This window comes from Bombus vosnesenskii, unplaced genomic scaffold, assembly GCF_011952255.1.
Source record: "Bombus vosnesenskii isolate JDL3184/JDL3185 unplaced genomic scaffold, Bvos_JDL3184-5_v1.1 scf7180000013621, whole genome shotgun sequence".
Classification (NCBI taxonomy): Eukaryota; Metazoa; Arthropoda; class Insecta; order Hymenoptera; family Apidae; genus Bombus; species Bombus vosnesenskii.
In genome coordinates, this window is record NW_022883152.1 from 124,136 (window position 1) to 135,710 (window position 11,575).

Sequence of the window (11,575 nt, forward strand, 5' to 3'; positions counted from 1 at the left end):
CAAAGAGCCTCTGACGTGCCCAACGTTGGCTCCATAATACTTCATACACCAAGAACATCGCGACTCATTTTTACAGTCGCTCAATTTATGGTCAGTTAACCCATATCTACGGCAGTTTTGCATGCCCGGCTCCACGGTTTTACATTTCGCCACCACATGCCCGATGTCGTGGCACCTATAACATCTAATGATGCTTTGCAGTACCTTAGCACTGGCAACAATCCACCCTGTTCTAATTCAGACTGAGGCGTCCCCCCGCTGAATGCTATTAGCAGGCACCGAGACGATTGCAAACTGCGTTTCTGCAGATCCCTGCAAATATCCCCGATCAAACATTCCCTGGTGGATAGAGGGTCGATGTTCTTGATCTCTATCGTCGTCCTATTCAGGAGCGGTACGATCTCCACTTCCTGACCGCACGCAGCCTTCAGCCTCTCCGCCGTCCCGCAGGCCGTCCTTTGCTCACTAATCTCAATCAGGATGTGGCCACTGTTACGTTCTTAATGTGTAGGCTTTGTTTAATTTAATCAAATTAAATTTAAAATTTTGTTTAATTTATTTTTCGTTTAATTTAATTTAATCGGAAGGGAAAATTGAAATGATATTATTGTATATGAAATGTTGATTTAGATTTCCGATTAATACGGTAGTTGCTGCCACCAGAAACAGTCTAAGGACTATCTCAAAATTTTTTTCTTTATTATTATTATTTTCTTCTCCTTTCTACTTTATTAAAAAATTGTTATATTATTATTATTTTCTTTAAGCGAGAAGTGTTAGTGTGTGATGGGTATTGTTCGTCTGTCGTGTCTTTTGGTAATTACTAGATTGAATTCCCAGTCTGGAAGTGCCCCTGTAAGCACCTTCATGGCTGTAGGAAAAAAAATCTTTGTACCTTCGTCTGTCGTGGATTTTTGATAACTACTAGATTGTATTCCCAGTCTGGAAGTGCCTCTGTAAGCACCTTCTTGGCTGTAGGAAAACAAATCCTTATACCTTCGTCTGTCGTGATTTTCTGAACTTCGTAAGAGTTTATCCACTAATTTTACGTTTATTGGGTAGCGTTAACTAACGTTTAATGCAACTGGCAAATGAATTCCACTTTTCGGCTAACCTGCTATGCGCAGGAGTACTGGCACGGAGAGGATTAAAGTTATTCGGAATAGACAATTGATATTGACAAATATATTTATTTCGTCCGATTGAGTTATATTGATATAAATATGTTATAATTTATTCGATTTTGTCGATTAAAGGTGTTACAATGTCGGTTACAAGTATCGTCGGATACAGATATAGAAATAGTATATGGTCGTGTACAATAAATATATATATGTAGATATAGTAAATACTCGAGCTTCTAATCGGATAAGTTTCACAAATGTCTAGTAGGGTAAGATTTATTTGTGTCGATAGGATTAATGGCGAAAGCTAATTTTTACTCGTTCGGGCGATTAACATAATACGGTTTATGACAAACGCTATCGTAAGATGTAGGCGATGGCGATCCAGATTGGAAGGAATGCGTCTCGCAATGTTCGGAAATAAGTGAACTCGAGGGCGAAAGGGAAGCAAGCTTTAGTAGCTTGCAAGGGAAACGAATATATATAAACCCAAACGATTCCCCAAATACTCCAACTGCACGAATAGTCTCCCCAGATTTTAAAACTAAAACAAATTTACTTTTTGACTCCGGATCAGAAATCAATATCATCAAGAAGCCTGCCTTACCCGATTCAGTCACCATCAACGAGCAAGAATCAATTGAATTTCGAGGAATTTCGGCAACGAGCCTGGTCACCCTAGGGCAGACAATAATACAGGTTGCGGGCCATTCAGTTACTTTTCATGTAGTTGATGAATCATTGCTGATCGATCAAGACGGAATCTTAGGATCCGAATTTTTGCAGGACGCAAAGCTCGTCTGCATAACGAGCAAAAACACATTAAATGGGAAAGTATTTACAGCCCGTTCGATACAATAATTGTGCCGAAACGAAGTTCGGTACCACGTGCAATAAATATTGAAAATCCGGAGGCAAACGAGGGATTTATTCCTAAAATTGAACAGATTAAGGGAGTCTATTTCGGAAACGCGTTTGTGAGAAATCATAAGGGACGGGGTTATCTAAAAGTAATTAATACCACATTGAGGGATTACGAATTGACCATACCTACAATGGTAATTAAAGAATTTACAATTCCCACTTCGTTCTCTCATACTACGTGCAACAATATTTCAGTATCTAAAGAAACAAGGTTCGACAAAATAATGTAATTGTTGCGACTGGAACATTTAAACATAGAAGAAAGAAGAAACGTTGAAGCACTGATACAGAAAAATCAAGACAGATTTCATCTTCCAGGCGAGACGCTGGAGGGAACAGATATATTGAAAAACGCACCAGCGCGTTCCAACGATTGATGAATTCTATATTATAAGGATTACGAGGAATATCAATCACACCGACCGGTACAATAAAGCAACTACCAACAGTCACTACATCCGCTCCGAACGAGCTCAGGGATGCGATCAGTCAAATTTCCGAAGGAAATTTGAACCCCAAGAGAGGGGGGGGGTGTCACGTCCCGAGCTACGCACGTGCCGTAACGAAAAAACGGAAAACCGCAATATAACAAAAACGCGAGGGACAATTCGAATATCCAAAACGAACACACGATACAACGAAAATGGAAATTGTTTAAATAAATGTTTAATTAAATGTAGTCATATATAGAGAATTAGTATAAGAGGGCAAATAAGAGATAATAAAGTTAAAATAGGTGTTACGCCACGAGGCCTACCACAGGCTGTATTTTCTAACCGTCGCTCGCGGTCCTACAACGTCGCAGGCAGACCGTCTTATCTGCCCGCCGGATCATATACAATGTATCGACGAGAGTGTCACGTAAAATAACAAAATAAAAAAGGAATTTGAGGTAAAAAATAAAAAAAGAAAACTTTATTTTTTTCTAACATCAATACACTTTACAATCTACTTCCGAACTCTAGGCGTGACTTTCTAAGACTGACTCTTATGATTTTACTTTCGATCGGATCCGATTACTTTCTTTTGTCATCCCTCAACATCCCCACCGTCCATACATTTGCTAGGCGTACGCGATCGTTGCCACGTGCTCTTTCTTCTAGAACCTTCGGTGGAAGGACCGTTGGGATGTTGATGGTTCATTAGGCACTTCAGCGATATACATTGTCGCCGAGTGTCGCCACATCTTTATCTCTATCGTCAGTCTGTCGGATTTGAAGTATGCCGGTCGTGACAAGAGCATAGTTGTCGCCAAGCAGCGAGCTCTATAAACGTCGATTTTTGACCGTTACGTTTTTCACACTAGAAGAGGCATACGTGATCATAGGCGCGAGCGGTGGCGTGACCCGAGCATAGTGGGGGTCGTCTTCCAAATGAGACAAAGGAATAATCGAAGGGCGTTCAGTTCCTTCTGACGAGTCTAACGTGACACTTCGACAAATCTGACGAGCAAACAAATTTATCTAGAGATATCGCAAAGTCGAGTCAAATTTCTGTAACATATTCATCATATTATTGTAAAATATATTATTCTATGTTAACCTGTTAATACAGTGTTACATTCATTAAACCACCTCTGTTATCTTAACCGAAACAGGGGAACGACTATTTCGCGGCGTCGATTAACATAATCGTAGCGAGAATTTACGCCTCTCGCTGACGCGTTTTCCTAGCGACCGCGTCTCTCCGCGAACGGTCGTAACAATAGGTACTCTACCGAAATAGTAAATATAAAGAGTACAACATAACCTATAATTTCATAATTCGACTAAGGATAAATTATGAGGAACCAATTAACCAAAAGTGACACGCAAAATACTTAATAAATCACGACATAATACAATATTCAATAAGGATAACCTACAATTCGACAATTTAGTCAAATCTCGTAATAACTTCATGAATAATTCAAAGGAAAGGAAAAAGGAATGGAAGGATAGGAATACACATGTTTATAACAAACAGAAAATATCAAGCAATTTAATATACAGCAAATATGGACATACAAAACCACAATAAACAAAATATATCTTATATACAACTAGATATAAAATATATAAAACACCTAGGCATATTAACACACTTCAATAAACCAGGCACTATTGTCAGAATCCACACACGAAACGTCAAGATTAAAGTAAAAGGGATTCCACGAACAATACACTGGAACAAGTTAAAACTAACACAATCGAAACAGACCACAAGTACGATTTCAAGAGACAACGTAGTACGGTAGTATATGGAACAATACTGCTTGTCGAATACTGCAGATAGTGGTAACCTAAAAGGAAAAAGGAAAATTACTATGCGTGCTCTAACTATTACTTAAACATAAAATTTGTAATTCAATAAAATAATTACAAAACAGTGGAAGTGGAAAATACCTCGTGAACAATTACTCATCGTAGAAGGAAGTGTATGTGCGAAGATAGGTTATTTGTCCATACCCGTAGAACATAATCTACGACAGCCAGCTGAAACAAATGTAGGAATTAACTTTAATTGTTTCGATACAAAACATAATATTACTAAATGTTTATAACAATATTGTGCCTAAGGAAGTGTGACAGTGCTTATCGAATCATGCAGTGAAAGTTAAAAGCACCTAGTGCACAATTAATTATCGTAGAAGGAAACGTACAAGCAGGAATTTCGCAGAAACAAACTGTGGACCCACTCCGTAGAACATAATATGCGACTGTCAGCAGAAACGAATGGATAAACTAACCTCAATTGCCTTAATATATATGGAAGAAAATAATGGTATTAAAAATTTACGATTATATTTCAATTAAACTAAACGAAGCACAACAATCAATAATTGATGCTCGACAACAAACTTACAGTTCGTTAATGGAAAATAAAACCGAAAAAAATCAAGAAAATTGATGACATTATAACGAAATAACTCAGCGTTGACATAGCGGACTTTAATAAGAAGAAATAAAATCAATTAATAAATGCAGGAAGAATTAAGAAATATCTAAGATAGGTTAAGTGAGTGACAACGATAATTTACTACTCACATCGAAGAAGTTTATACAAGGGTCAACGCAGTGATGAGAAACCAACTACTAAATTGGAGTAAATGTGTACAAAGAATCGAAGTTGATATTACTGGAATGATCGAGAAGACGTGAGAAAATTGGAAAGTCAAAAATTAGTGACATTATAACAAACTATTCAACACCGACGGAATGGTCTTAGCAAACAAGAAAAGGTATCTTATAAGTTAACGAGATTTGTATGCAACCAATCATCGTTAAAGGAAATGTGCACGCAGGAACTCCACGAGAATGGGCTACGGATTCAACTTTGCAAAACATAATATACGACGGTATGAAGATATCGAAGGTAATAAATACCGAGGTAACCAATCATAACCTAAAAAGGGGAAGAATGTTGTAAACCATCTTGGAATAGAAATTGATAATAATAAGAAGCTCGTTACTCGCATTGGAAGATATACATTAAAGCCGACGCAGTTACAAAAAACCTACTACCAAAGTAAAGTGAATACTTATGGAATACTGAACCAGATACTACCGAAACAGTCAAGACGGCAATAAGAAACTGGAAAATCAAGGAAAAATTTGTGACGCCATAACAAATAATCCAACGTTGACGAAGTGGTCTTAGCAAACAAGATAGTGGACAGACTATTTTACTATACAGATATTTACAAAATATAGTGTTTTATATATGTCGGGTTTACATTAGAATTAGGGTTAGGGGCGCGAAGCGAATCTTCGTTTGGATTACACGTCGTCGTTATGCAACAGAGAAGATATTGGCTAGTGCAAATACGATTACCATAGAACCGGACAAGTAACTGTGGTAATTAGATACTCGAGAAACTAATGACAATGATCAATAGCGAATCCACGGTCGACGGGATGATAGATGAACGTGCTCACAAAATCTAAGTCGGACGCGTAATATTCACTGGTCGTAAAGGGTTACTCTTTTCATCGATGAGATCGCGAGCGAGAATGACTTTCCCGTCCCGATGATGCCACAGAGGAAAACTATATTGGGGTGTGTCTAAGGACACGAGATTATCGGATTCGTCGAGAAAAGCCTTCATTCAGAGAGTAAGGGAAACTGGCGTTGCTGCTAATTGGTCAATATATATATATATATATATATATATATATATATATATATATATATAATTATTATATATTATATATTATATATGTATATGTTGCTAGATTATACAAAATTCCAAAGGCTCCGGTGTTCTTTCATCTCCGACACGGCCATCCTGACTATCACACGTCCTCGTGTGTAACTAAAATATCGTGTTTTCTTACATTAGATTCGATGCAACTGACATTATTGACGATTTAAATAAATGTCCAAGTAAGTCAGGGGTCCAGTGCAATAACAAAGTTTCGTTCGGAGGTTTGACAACAGAAAAATAAAAGAGAATAAGAATTTGTAGTGTTATAATTTCTATTCAAAGTGTTAAGTGCGTTCTGTGAGTCGCTAGTCAGACCGCAATGACACAACAGATCATTTTCGATTTCGTACACTGGTGAATCTCAGTTTGTGGGATCATATTGCCACGTTGGGTGCATTACAGAAAGCGCAGAACGCCACACTGGGCGTGTAACAGAAAGCGCAGAACGCCACACTGGGCGTGTAACAGAAAGCGCAGGACACCACTGAGCGTATTACAGAAAGCGCAGAAAACCACTGAGCGTATTACAGAAAGCGCAGAAAACCACTCAACGGGTTACAACAGAAAGCACAGAAAACCACTAAATGGGTTACAACAGAAAGCGCAGAAAACCACTGTACGGGTTACAACAGAAAGCGCAGAAAACCACTAAACGGGTTACAACAGAAAGCGCAGAAAACCACTAAACGGGTTACAACAGAAAGCGCAGAACGCCACTGGGTGTATTACTATGACCACAATGCAATGTTAATGATCCTCTGAGGTCAGTGTACTTGCATCGTTATTATCACCGCAGACGTCCAACTCAGCAGGGACGCAACTTTCTAGCATTTTTCTCAGTCTGTCATGTCTGTCCTTATATGATTGTTTGCCGTCTAAGGTTTTTAAAGTATATCTGTCTCCTTCCAAAATCTCTGCTATCTCGAATGGACCCCTGAATTTCGGATCTAACTTCGTCTGGTTTCTTTCCTCGTTTTTGCATAATACAAAATCACCAAGGTTAAATCTAACTACCTTAGCTTTAGTTTTGTCAACTCCACCTTTATCGTACCTAGCACTAATTTCTATATCCTCTATTGCCCGCTGTCTTACATCAGAGATATCTACTTCTCTTTCTTCGATATTATCGGATATCGGGTAGTCGTAAGGTCTTCGCTGTTCCACCAATTAATAGTTCCAATGGGCTCGATTTAGTCACGCGGTTGGTGGTGCAATTCGAAGCCAGCTGTATTTTGTCAATCGCGTCTAGCCACGATCGCTCGGTCGTTTCTATGATTGCGAACATAATTTTCAACGTACCCATAATACGCTCTACCTGACCGTTGGCCCTACTCGCACCGGTTGAGATTAAGTGGAGTTTTAGCGTTTACCTTGCCAGAAATCTTGGAATTCTTTATCCGGTAGGACACCTCTCTTGATCCGCTATTATCCGGCAAGGACTGCCGAATAAAAATATAGTACTTAAGTGCTTTAGCGGTACTAAGGGAAATCTACTTTACGAGTATGATGCAGATATGCGAATTTAGTGAAGACGTCGGCCAAAACAATGACATATCCTTTCGAACCATTTTTACCGCTTAGTTTGCCCGTTATGTCCACGTGAACTGTATGCCAAGGTATGCTGGTCTTAGATATAGGTTGTAATTCAGCTTGTATTTTACCTGAACTGGCCTTCGAAACTTGACAAGCGTGACAGTTCTCTACGAATTTGCGAACATACTCCGCCATTTCATCGAACCACTAACACTCGCACAGTTTCTCAATCGTTTTATCCCAACCTAAGTGCATAATTGACGGTTGCACATGGTTAATAACAGACCATCTAAAACCTCTGGGGACAATGGACAAGCAGAGAGTTCTGCCTTTTCTCTGAATTTTACGATGAAGGGTACCGGGCTGTAATTCATACGTATTCGCGATATCTCCCGTGAGCTCCTCGTTCTGCAATTGATTGACGACCCCAGAAATTTGGGAGTCGCAACGTTATTCCACTAATAGCCAGTCTTCGGAGATTTTGGTCAAATTGATTTCTTTCTCTGTGACTTCGTTGATCATAAGGTGATCCAAGTCTACGGGATTTCGCGAGACAAATTTACGTGGGCCATTCGTTTACCCTCCCGGTACAGAATGTCAAAAGTAGAGGATTGTAAGTAAGCCCACCACCTGTAAACCCTGTCGTTTAAATTTATCTTACTACTGGATGCCTTCAAAGGAATACAATCGGAGACGACAAGAAATTCTCGTCCGTGGAGATAATGACGGAAATGCTTGACGGCATTCACAACTGCTAACGTTTCTAGTTCGTAAGAATGATACCTAGATTCCGCAGGGCTACTTCTTATACTGTAATATTCTATTACTCTATTTTTACCTTCAATCTTGTGCATTAAAATAACCTCATATCCATCCGAACTAGCGTCGATATGAAGTTCTATCGGATAGTTCGGGTCAAATACCATTCACACCGGCGCGTCGGTCAGAGCGGAAATTACCTTTTGCCTTATTTTTCCATGCCTATCCGTCCAAATCATGTTTTTATTACCGGAAGTAGGCGCATACAAGGGTTTCATTACCCGTGAAAATTTAGGGACGAATTTTCGTCAATAAAAGGCTAAGCCTATGAACTGCCTGAGCTGTGTGACAGTCGTTGACGCAGGTAAAGAACTCAAGGCGTGCATTTTACCCGGATTGGGACGAACTTCTCCGTCGTAAATTACATATTCCAAATAGAGTACCGATGCCTTTAGAAAAGAACATTTTGAAAAGTTAAAGGAGAATCCGGCTTTTACAAGGGTATCTAGTACGGTGTGCAATACTTTTAGAGCTTGATCTATCGAGTCGGCAATAATTAGGACATCATCCAAATAGACGACAACGTACGAATGGCACGTTGACTGTTACACGTGTTTTCAAAGGAATCTCAAGAATGATCTCTCGTTTCGTTTGTTCGCAACATCGAAATCAGCAGCCGCTGCTGAATACAATGAAGGAAAGTGTAGTACAGATCACTCCGACCAAATGATTTCTTATGTCACCACAATTAAAAAGGGTCAAATGCTACAGAAGACTTGGCACGCGACTACTCCTGAGGATTTCCATAGTAAACGTTTTGATGGTTCACAAAATTGTAGCGAGGAAGAACATAAATATAAGAATATTTAGACAAGTATGAGCTGCACAATTATTAGGGTTGTCCGAAAGTATAAGAATCCCCATTTTCGACAGGGTCAGCATAGTATCGCCGTCCCGAAAATGACTTCCGGAAGAAACACTAAACGCGCACGCACTTATGTTATGCAAATAAAGGACATCGAATGGATCGAACAAAGGCACAAAAGAATTCGAAGAAAACAACAACTTATTATCCAAATTGTTCATCGAGGGTAATCAATGCTGTATACTTCCTAGAATTAGGATGAATAGGGATTTGGAGAAACCCACCGGCCATGTCCAGAATAATAAAATATCTCGCTTTTGCAATCTCGCGACTTGATCCGCAATGAGGGGTAAAGGATACCGATCCGCGACCGTATATTTATTTAGTTCTCGAAAATCTACCTATCATCTATCTGAACCATTGTTCGTCTTCACGAGTAACACAGGGCTCGCGAACGGTGAATTACTTTATGATTTTTGGCTGTAATTAAGTCGCTTGTTCTATCACGTACTATTCTGCGCTCGCGAAGTCTATTAGGACTCCTTGTACGGCGATGTTAGGATCAATTAATTGTACTTCTAACTGGCCTGTATTTTTTGTACGAGTACGTAGGGAACCTGTAACGGATGAATCTCTGAATTTTCGAAAAGAAAGATTAATCGACTTTTATCGCTACCACGTACCTCATTGTCAACTTCATTAACATCGATCTCGTTTTCAGCGGTTTTATTACAGGCATTAATTATTTTTGTTTTACACATAGCGAGGCTATTTTGTGTAATATTACGTCAAAATCTTGGCTTAAAATTTAACGAGTAATCGCGATATCGTATTGTTAAATAACTATCAGCGAGGACATGAAAAATTTATCTCTAACCACTAACACCTGCAACGGACAAGATTTGAGCGATACGTTTAGTACCAATATCTCTTATTCCTCGCATTACTACTATATCAATCGTTCTTTTGTCAGAAATTCTCAAGACTACGGATTCTTTAATTAGCGAACACTCGGCTCCGAAATCGGGGTAAAATGGAAACGAAACACCCGGAATTAACATGTTGTGTAATTAAATGATGGTTAGAACACACACATAATAATTTTCCTTTTTCTTTTACGTTTCTACTATTTGCATGATTCGATAAGCACTGTCACACTTCCTTAGGCACAATATTGTTATAAACATTTAGTAATATTATGTTTTGTATGGAAACAATTAAAGTTAATTCCTACATTTGTTTCAGCTGGCTGTCGTAGATTATGTTCTACGGATATGGACACATAACCTGTCTTCGCACACACACTTCCTTCTACGATGAGTAATTGTTCACGAGGTATTTTCCACTTCCACTGTTTTGTAATTATTTTATTGAATTACAAATTTTATATTTAAGTAATAGTTAGAGCACGCATAGTAATTTTCCTTTTTCCTTTTAGGTTACCACTATCTGCAGTATTCGACAAGCAGTATTGTTCCATATACTCCCGTACTACGTTGTCTCTTGAAATCGTACTTGTGGTCTGTTTCGATTGTGTTAGTTTTAACTTGTTCCAGTGTATTGTTCGTGGAATCCCTTTTACTTTAATCTTGACGTTTCGTGTGTGGATTCTGACAATAGTGCCTGGTTTATTGAAGTGTGTTAATATGCCTAGGTGTTTTATATATTTTATATCTAGTTGTATATAAGATATATTTTGTTTATTGTGGTTTTGTATGTCCATATTTGCTGTATATTAAATTGCTTGATATTTTCTGTTTGTTATAAACATGTGTATTCCTATCCTTCCATTCCTTTTTCCTTTCCTTTGAATTATTCATGAAGTTATTACGAGATTTGATTAAATTGTCGAATTGTAGGTTATCCTTATTGAATATTGTATTATGTCGTGATTTATTAAGTATTTTGCGTGTCACTTTTGGTTAATTGGTTCGTCATAATTTATCCTTAGTCGAATTATGAAATTATAGGTTATGTTGTACTCTTTATATTTACTATTTCGTTAGAGTACCTATTGTTACGACCGTTCGCGGAGAGACGCGGTCGCTAGGAAAACGCGTCAGCGAGAGGCGTAAATTCTCGCTACGATTATGTTAATCGACGCCGCGAAATAGTCGTTCCCCTGTTTCGGGATAACAGAGGTGGTTTAATGAATGTAACACTGTATTAACAGGTTAACATAGA

The 11,575-nt window shown here is 38.5% G+C and overlaps 2 long non-coding RNA genes across 2 annotated transcripts; one reads left to right on the plus strand and one right to left on the minus strand.

Annotated features, from left to right (window-relative positions):
- Window positions 1–4,014: 4,014 nt before the first annotated feature.
- LOC117238825 lies at window positions 4,015–4,476 on the minus strand. The gene is made up of 2 exons (XR_004494270.1): window positions 4,433–4,476; window positions 4,015–4,329 (listed from the first exon to the last, which is right to left on the minus strand). It is a non-coding gene; the product is annotated as an uncharacterized LOC117238825 (long non-coding RNA).
- A 5,972-nt stretch (window positions 4,477–10,448) lies between these two features.
- Window positions 10,449–11,144, plus strand: LOC117238824. Its single transcript, XR_004494269.1, has 2 exons — window positions 10,449–10,726; window positions 10,830–11,144. It is a non-coding gene; the product is annotated as an uncharacterized LOC117238824 (long non-coding RNA).
- The last annotated feature ends 431 nt before the right edge of the window (window positions 11,145–11,575 follow it).